The 9,591-nt window shown below is 45.1% G+C and overlaps 1 pseudogene; it reads left to right on the top strand.

Annotated features, from left to right (window-relative positions):
- The first annotated feature begins 915 nt into the window (after nucleotides 1–915).
- Nucleotides 916–1,614, top strand: LOC147456903 (uncharacterized; annotated as a pseudogene).
- The last annotated feature ends 7,977 nt before the right edge of the window (nucleotides 1,615–9,591 follow it).

Below are 9,591 nucleotides of genomic sequence, written 5' to 3' on the forward strand. Positions count from 1 at the left end.
CGTGCCCTACCGTAGTTCCCATGAATGACACCCCGTGTCACTTATAAAGAGAGAGGGGGGGGGGGGGGGCAATCGCCACAACACTAAGAGCCTGGTCACATGTGCTGCTCCTCAATCGGTTACAAAGTTCCAACAGGTAACGTAGAGAGAAAATACAATCACGTCACCTCACGAGCATTGTTTGGACCTCAAGAGCTGCATGATAGCCTCGAATGAAATGAGATTCTCACTAAAACAGAGCAGCCGTCCCGCTCTCGGAACCGTTGAACGCCTTTTGCTTGAAAAGTTGAGCCGGTCTTCCCAAGTAATCAGTGTGTCCATCATTTGGCGAATGGAAACCGTGTGAGTCGTAGTGACTGAGCAGGGCTGCTGCTTGGCAGCCTCACGCAACCAGGCTCTACATCACAAGGGATGTTAATAAGTGCGGCCGAAAGGTGGGAAGGGCAAGAAAAAGGCAACTATCAATGCTAGCAGGGTGATTTCAGCTCATGAACACGAGTAGATAAACAGACATTCTAACTACATTGGCGCATTACATGAGACAATTTGGACATTATATCAATATGGAGGTCAGTTTTGAATGGCACGCCCTAGTTTTCCGCGTCGATCCCACAGCTTGATATTCATTGAAGACCCCGTGCCCCTCAGGGCACGTTGGCATCATATTATGTTGTTGTTCACCTCCATTACTGCTCAGCATATTCGTGTGAAGCCGGATATTTTGGTGGATTCTGGTGCATTACTGCTCGAGGACTCTTATTACCATCATGCGCTCATGGGTAATCATGCAGCGAATCCGTCAAAGATCTCGACATATCGTTTGTATCTGGTCGTATCTCCAACTACATCAAGAGTATAAATAGATGCTATTCTGCAGGGCTTTTACTGGCTGCTCGCTGAATTAGCAACCTGAATATGGCGCCACCTGACCATCTGGAGGACTTGCGTCGAAGAATTGAGGCTTTCTTCAAGAAGCTGGAAGCAATGGACATTCACGGGTGGCAGGTGGAGCAACAGCGTCTCGAGGCCAAAATAGAGGGAGTTTGTCGAGAGCTGGAGTCTATGCACACGAACGTAAGCATCACCCTGCAGGTGGGTAAGAATGATAATTATGAACGGACGGATGTATATGGTCGTGAAGCAGGAACTAACTACATGAGATACATATTAAGAGAATTGTTTCTTGATGAAGTTGGGTAATGCGCTGCAGGTGGGAGTGCTATTGCAGCAGGTGGAGCAATGGCCATGCTGGGTGCTGCTCTGGCTCCGTTTACATTCGGCATTACCTAACCGTTGGTGGCGGCGGGAGTGGCGCTGGGTGCTGCAGGCAGTCTCACCACCGCGGGTGGACATCTGAGGCAGAAGTTCGTGTCCAAGGAGCGCCTAAATGAGTTGCTTCCCCGTTCCCATACTTTTTGCGAAAGGACCCGGAAACTGCAGGATGCCTTGGACGAGCTACTCGGTCTTCTGCAGAAACTCCATCAGGTGATGCACCTGAAGGGTATAAAGCTTATCTCAGACGTGCTCCCTATACAGCAGCAGCTTGACGCGAACCGAATACACAGCGTCTTGAAGAGGCTTCTCCAGAGCGGAAAGGTTCAAGAAGAACTTTGAGCTGGATGGTCCCCCCAGTTTACTGAGTGAGTGACGGTGAGCTGCGGGAGTGGGTGCAGAAGCAAGGCGTGCATGTCCGTGCTTTCTTGTGTTATGGCAACGAGTAACCTCGTAGGGAAGGCTCTTCATGAATATAATAATATAGGCTCTCTTGTACCCCTTGCACGTTAATATCACTACAAGAGGTTGTGTGCTCTTGTGACGCTGTTAGCGACGGAAATACACTGGGTTTTTATAACCTCCGGCGTCGCTAAAACCGTCGCTAACAGCGTCGCTACGAGAGCGTCGCTATAGGCGTCGCTCATAGCGACGCCTATAGCGACGCTCTCACAGAAGAGTATAGCGACGCATATAGCGACGCTACAGAGCCATAAATAGCGACGCTTATAGCGACGCCTGAGATAATATTTTTTTGGTGGCAGGGCATCCACCCATCAACCATATTGTACTTGATTCAATTTTTAAAAAAAGTGCAAAAGTAGATAATAGACCCAAAATAGTCACCCACAAGACGCATTGTTTGCAAAATTGACAATTGTACACATCATAGGCAAACTGAATTGATTGGCAAATGTAATAATGACAATTGTACAACATCATAGGCATAAAGAATTGATTGGCAAAAGGAATTGCGGTGACAAATGTAATAATATACATGGTTCAAAAAGACGTATAAAATCCGTCTCATGATACATAAGCTACGAGAAACCCTAAACTAATGCTATCTAGCTACGGCTAAACTGACGTCGTCTAATCAGACGTCTCATCGCGTCCAAGCGGCGTATCTGTCGGATTCTGTAAAAAAAGACAATAAGACAGTTTTCAGTAAATATAAACATATAACGACATTTATAAAACAATACAAAAAATAAAAAAGAGTAAACCCTAATACTAACCATGCCGCCGCGAGAACTGAGAATGTCCATCAGGGCGTTTAAGCCCTTCCTGCCTGCGTACTCGCGCTCGTACGGTGTGGGATCACGTCCTGTCATCGACCACTGTCAAAACATACAAAGATTTCATTATGTTAGAACTAAAAAACTCATAAACCCTAAACTATCGAACATGCATAAAGAGCAATGTGAAAAGACTTACAAAATCGGCCTCAAATGATGCCCATCCACCGCTCCCCAAGTGGTGCGAGCTCCCTGCCTCTACTCGCGCTCTGGCTGCATCCTTTTGTTGCTTCCACTTGTCGGGATTCTCGCGCGCTGCTTTCTTCGCATTCTTCCAATCTTCTTTGGACAGCCAATCTGGCCTATTCCACCCATTCTTGATTGCTTTTTGCACTTCGGAACGCTTGTGTTTGCAGTATTCGCGCATTCGAATCTTCATCAGGTCTTCATTGAAGCGCTGATCCCGTGTTGGAACGGGAAACTCATCATGAAGTATGCTGATGACTCTGTTTTTTAAATCACTTGGTACTTCACTCCATTTGTTTAGTATATAGTGTCTAAACAGCTGAGAGCAAAGACCACGCATGCGCGAGATCACCTTCTTGCCGTCATCATCCATGATGATGCCGCCGCTGATGTCGACGGAGTAAGGCAAGCCCTCTGGCCGGTGACGCGTGAACCTGGGTGTCCCGGCAGGGGTCTCTAGCGGCGTGTCGATGGGGGTACGGACGTCAGGTGTCTCCACCGGCGTCTGGGCGCCGAAGCCAGGAGTGTCGAGTGGGGTGGCTCCCGGCTGAGTAGGTAGAGGTGTGTAGCTTCTAGGAACAGTCAGCCGTGCAAAACCTGGCGTAGATGGCGATGCTGTGGCTGGTGTGGGGGCGGGCAAAGAAGGGGAGGGTAAAGAGCCTCGTCGAACACGAGGCGGTGTGGAGGCATCGGTGGCGGAATCCCCACAACAACCGCCACCGCCACCACTAGAGCGCCGGTGTCTAGACGAGTGTGACGCTCGTCTCGTCGACGCCGAAGCTTCGGAGCGCGCCGAATGTTCCGAAAGAGAGGGAGATGCGGATGGTGTAGGAACGCGCGATGATGCGCCAGAGCGATGACGCTCTACGTACCACTGTCTCTGCTGCGGTGACAAAGAAGAAAGAAACTCCTCATCATCCATACCTGCATTAAACACACGAATATTTAAACTTAATATTGAATGAATAGAGTAGACAATGACGCAAAGACCATTAAATACAATGACGTAATGACGCATATAAATACAATGACGCAATGAATCGAGTGATAAAAGAGGCAAGTCGAAAACTCAGAATTTTCAATCAAAAGATGTGAGCGCGAGTAGAAAAGAGCGTTATACACCATGGAAGCTACTTAGAGAGCCAGAGCTTTTACAGCACGGAGCAAAATTGTTCAAATACAATATTTGTGGCTTTAAGAGATCTCTCTCTCATCCTCGCATAACTCAGCATAACTTCCTATATCTATATAGAGCTCTCCGTTTAAACACATATCCTCTGTTTCATTTTGTAGCTCCTCTGCATGCACCCCATATAGAGTAGTAGCATCTTGATGCTCGTCTGGCACCACCGCAGCGGCTTCTGATTGAGCATCTTCTCTGATCTCCTCCATTGATGTCGTTGTGATTGGTACATGGTAGCCTTCATACGTCCTTGCACTACGAGGGGCTACCTCTATGACGTACCACCAGTTTGATGTAGACTTTGTAGGATGAAATACTACCTGCCAGAGCCACATAACTTACATGAGAGCTTTCAAGCACATAACTTGTAAAAGGGGGATGTTAACTATTTATATACTTACTTGTTCACAATGCTCGGGTAGTACGAAAGTGTCTCTTAGGTCAGTCCATTTCTTAGTAGAATCCACCTCAAGAAAACCAGACTCTCCTCTACGCACAGTAGCGTTTCGACCCTCCATGATTATTTTGAACCATTGCACGTCGAACAAGTCGACAAAAAATCCTCTGTAATCGATCCTCAAAATCTCTTGCAGTGTGCCGAAGTAAGTGAGTTCCGCCACCACGGGATCTGCATCAGAGGAACGTCGTCGACTAGACTGTTCAAATTTTGCCATGATTCCACAATCTTGAGTAAAACGCTTTTTGTCGATTCGTTCCACCCTAAAATGTCGACCTTTACACCATGCTGTTGTGTATGACTTATACTACAACGAACAAAGATTATGAGTGGCCGTTCAAACGTTTATAAATAAAGTCACTTGCTAGTCGTACATTGCAAACTTACCTTGGTCGCGCAACCCCGAGAGTACTCCCACTCTTCTTCAGTCACTTCGTCACCGCATTGTTGTGCGCTTTTCAATTGGTTGTGCAACCATCTTAAGCTCATGAAGGTTGGTAGGCTCTCCAGAACCGCTGGATAGTGCATCGGTGGTCGTCTTCCCCGTCTCCACTCGATTCGTGCCCTTTGTCGCTCTTGCTTTGCATCCTCATATTGTGAAATCCACTTTTGCATCACTGGATTGTGAAGCATGCAAAATCGGTTGATTTTAGCCTCTAGATCTTCCGTCATCTTCTTCTCAACACCGAGATTGCACATGACAATCCCAGATATGCGCTCATCATCTATGGTTCGCCATAGCGTGTCCCGGGATTTATCAAATCCGTCTAGCCAGTCTCCAATGTACACTAGGGACTCTGATACCAACCAACCTTCTGCCATGCTACCCTCCGGACGTGCCTTTTGACGCACATATCCCTTAAGCGTTTTCATGAAACGCTCTAAGAAGAACATCCATCTGGAATGAACTGTGCCAGCTATTTCCACCTCATCAACTATGTGAACAAGAAGATGCACCTGAATGGTTAGTATTGTAGTAGGAAAATGTTTCTCAAACATGCACACAAGCTCCGCAGCATTTAGTTTGGCGAATGGTATGGAGTCTACGTCGATCTCCTTTTGTGAGATCCATTGCACCAGCTTTGCAAGTTTGTAGATTGTGTTACGGATGTCGAGAGACAAACATCCCTCAATGGCAACCAGTAAAATAAACTGTAAAGTATGTGCAGCAATGATATTAAAGTCCACATTTTATGCAATGATATTAAAGTCCACTATGAACGGACCTGACACATTTTATGCCAATCGTGTGACTTCAAACCGGTAAGCTTTCCTTCTTTAGTAAAACACGTTCGGAGCGAGTGCATTACGCCAGTGGGGGTCCGCAAAGATCGAATGGCCTCTTTTACTTTGCGTTCTTGGGCTCCTGTGAAAATCCATGGTGCTTTAGGAAGTTTTATCGATCCATCAGACGCTGTTTGTGGCCAATATTGCTCCATACGATCCACATTTCTAAGGTCAACTCTGGCTCCCAAAGTATCTTTCTTGCCGGTCAAATGGTCCCATAGTAGATTACCCACATTCTTGAATATGTGCATTGGATCGAGCAAGTGATTGATCACGAGTCGGGGCCAGTATGGTAACTCGTACCATAGAGATAGTCTCTTCATCCCTGGAGGCAATCCGTCATCGCACATCTCCTTCTGCTCTAACCATGCTTGTGCAGACATCCTTGGTGGCTCTCTTCCCAAAAAGCCGTCGCGTAACACATGATTCTCCGGAAGATACGCTTGATGACCTTCGTAGATTTGCTTCTTCAGTGAGGGTGCCCTACGTGCATTCAGTCTAGGTCCACATGTGACACATACTCTGTATCTGCTTGTTTGAAGCCCTGCATGTATACACATGATAATAGATCAACTATGGGGAAAAACAAGATTTACAGTGTCTGAGTGAGGAGTGTCAATAGATCACCTGAGCATTCTGTTAGCCCAGGATAGTCATGCATGGTCCACATTAGAATACCTCTGATCAAAGCATTCCGTCGTCCTGTGTGTCGGCTCATATCCACCACCTCTATGCCAATCCACAATTGTTGTAGCTCTTCCAATAGTGGATGAAGATACACATCCATATTCCCCACTTTATATCGCCCTGGCACAATCAAGCTTAGCGTAGTCAACCACGGGGGAATGTTGTAGTTGACGATGACAACGGGCCATACACTGTAAGATGTTGATCTTTGACCAAATGGATTTACGCCATCCATAGCCAGGCCTAAGCGCAAATTTCGAGCTTCCCTGGCAAAATCCGACCATGTTCCATCTATATGTTTCCAGGCTGCGCAATCTGCAGGAATTCGTAGCACACCATCCGAAGATTTATTCTCCTCATGCCATGATGCTAGGGCGGCCATGGACTTACATTCGAAGAAATGCTTGATGCGAGGAAGCAAAGGAAAATGTCGCAAAACCTTTTGTGGAATTTTTGTCCCGTGGAGATCTACTCGATATCTTTCGGAATCACATTTCGGACACTTCTCCATGTCTGTGTATTCCCCTCTGAAAAGAATGCAGTCATTAGGACAAGCGTGGATAGAATTGTAATCCATCCCCAAGTTTCGCAAAATCTTTCTTGCTTCATCTCGGGAATCTGGCATCACATTGTCAGCTGGTAGAATGTGCTCTTTCAGCAATCTACACAACATAAAAATATGATACAGTCGTGTAAAAATCTATCAGATCATTATACATTTAGAGTTCTATTAAAGTAAACTAATTGTAATAGATCACCTGAAAAGCGCTGTGACGCTAGTGTCACTCCATCCAAACTTTGCCTGCATGTTGAGAAGAACCAGGAGTGCTTTCAATCTAGACATACGTGCTCCATTATACAATGACGTATCGGCTTCACTTTTCATATCATCATAGATAAGCCTTTCTGAATCCATGATCGTCTCGATCATTTCATCAATCTCGGGCTCAAACATTGCCTCGTTGGGAATGTGCTCTGCATGATCATCCCCCGAGATGTCAGAGGGTACATCTTGTGGCCTCACATATGCTGCTTGACCAAAGCGCCTGCGAATACGTCTATTGGGTTGCAAGATTGCTGCTTGTTGGCCAGCGTCAGAGTCCGACGAGTTATAATTGGCAATAACTCGATCTATAATAGATGGATCGAACTCGCCAAATTCGCGAACGTGCTGCAAAGAAACACGTCTTGTCCGTCGCACAGCATGCTTGCATTGATTACAAGAACATAAGACCCTCGTTGAGAGATAGGTGTTTCGGTTGGACGGTCCCACATCCTCGTCGCTACTCATAATGAGGATAAAAAACTTATAACCTGGACAACAAATTTAATATTCTATTGGCATTCTTCGTCTTATCTCTCTCTCTCTCTCTCTCTCTCTCTCTCTCTCTCTCTCTTTACCTCACATTCTCTAGTCATGTCCAATCCCCGCACACCTCGGTCTAGAGGTGCACGGAGATCAGAACCACCGGGTTATAATCTCGTCTTTATTGGTCAATACCTATATTTGTGGGTACAAGAAATCTACACACCCACGTCTACATGATACTGCATGTAGTGGACAAAATCCCTTTGCCTCTTCTCTAGCTGTAGCACTTCACTTCATCTTAACATCTTTTCACAGTAGATCTTTTCACTGTTCGTCTAACTCTAAACCCTAAACCGTAAGTAATTCTTGCGTGGACTCGATCTAACATAAATAAGCGTAAATCTAAATAAACGTAAATCTAACTAAAAATAAAGCTAAATCTAATTTAACGTAAGTCTAATGACTAGAGGTTGTTTAGATGGTCATTGTGTCGGGGATGTAGTGACTCTTGTCGCCTTGAAGATCCACCTTCTTCCCTATCTTCTGAAGACATTTCACCAGTACTTTTGGATCGACGGAGCCCACCATGAGTGAAGGTAGCAATACCCTATATTCCATTGAGGGCTTTCTTCACCCGCTTCATGCAGGCATCGCAGTCTATGGAGACCCGCATCTAATCTAATATAACGTAATTCTAAATCTAGCTTAAATAAACTTAAATCTAGTTAAAAATAAACCTAAATCTAATTTAATGTAAGTCTACATATAACCTAATCTTTAACGTCTTTTAAGATAGTTTCCTACGACGTTATAACTCTCTTCTTCCTGTGTGTGTGCGCGTGTGTGGATGTGTGTGCCAATAAAAAGAGATAAATGGTATAACCTTTCTATCACCCATGCCAAGTATGATAGATTGATTATGCCATTTCCCTCTTGAATAATAGGTCTTCAGTTCAACTCCTCGTCGGCTAGATCTTTAGGTCTTTTAATTTTAATTAGTTTCCTACGACGCTCCCTTAGTTTCTCTTTCTTTCTCTCTCAATGTGTGTACATTTTTTTGGATCGTATGCATGTTTTCTTTCTCTTTTCCTCTTTCAGTGTGTGCGTTTTTTGTTTATGCATGTTCTCTCTCTCTTTTCCTCTCTCAATGCGTGCATTTTTTGTTTATGCATGCTCTCTCTCTCTTTTTCTCTCTCAATGTGTGTGTGCATTCTTTGTTTATGTATGTGTGTGCGTTTTTGTTTTTGTTTGTACTCTCTCTCTCTCTCTCTCTCTCTCTCTCTCTCTCTCTCTCTCAAAAACACTATGTGTGTGTGTATGTGTGTGTGTGAGAGAGAGAGAGGGAGAGAGAAAGAGGGGAAGGGAACATGAGAATGAGGAGAGGGAAGGAGCATACCTGGCTCTCCTTCCTCTCCTCGTGTGTGTGTGTGTGTGTGTGTGTGTGTGTAGAGAAGAAAAGAGAGAGAGAGAGAGAGAGTGAGGGAGAGCGTTACCTGCTCTTTGCTTGAGGGCGCCGAAAAACTCAGATCTGAGATCTGAGTTTTTGGGCGCGTTCGGTTATTTTTTTTACCCCAGCTGGCGTCGCTATAAGCGTCGCAAATTTACAAATAAATTTGCGACGCTCATAGCGACGCTTATAGCGACGCTCATAGCGACGCCGGGAATTTTTTTTTTGAGCGTCGCTGTGTGAGCGTCGCTAATATGAAGAGCCTTTTGTAGTGTATTGATGTAGTGATCATCGAGCTCCGTCTTCTAAATCTATCTTGTACGAGCCTTCTAATGAGCCTCGATCGTAAATTGTTTTTTGGGAAAATTACCAAAATACCCTCTAATTTGTGGAAATTCCCCAACTACCCTTCAAATTTCAAAAATTCCCAATATACCCTTCATATTTTGTCAAAAATTCCCAAAA

This window comes from Adiantum capillus-veneris, chromosome 5 (genome assembly GCF_014529385.1).
Source record: "Adiantum capillus-veneris isolate H3 chromosome 5, ASM1452938v2, whole genome shotgun sequence".
NCBI lineage: Eukaryota > Viridiplantae > Streptophyta > Polypodiopsida > Polypodiales > Pteridaceae > Adiantum > Adiantum capillus-veneris.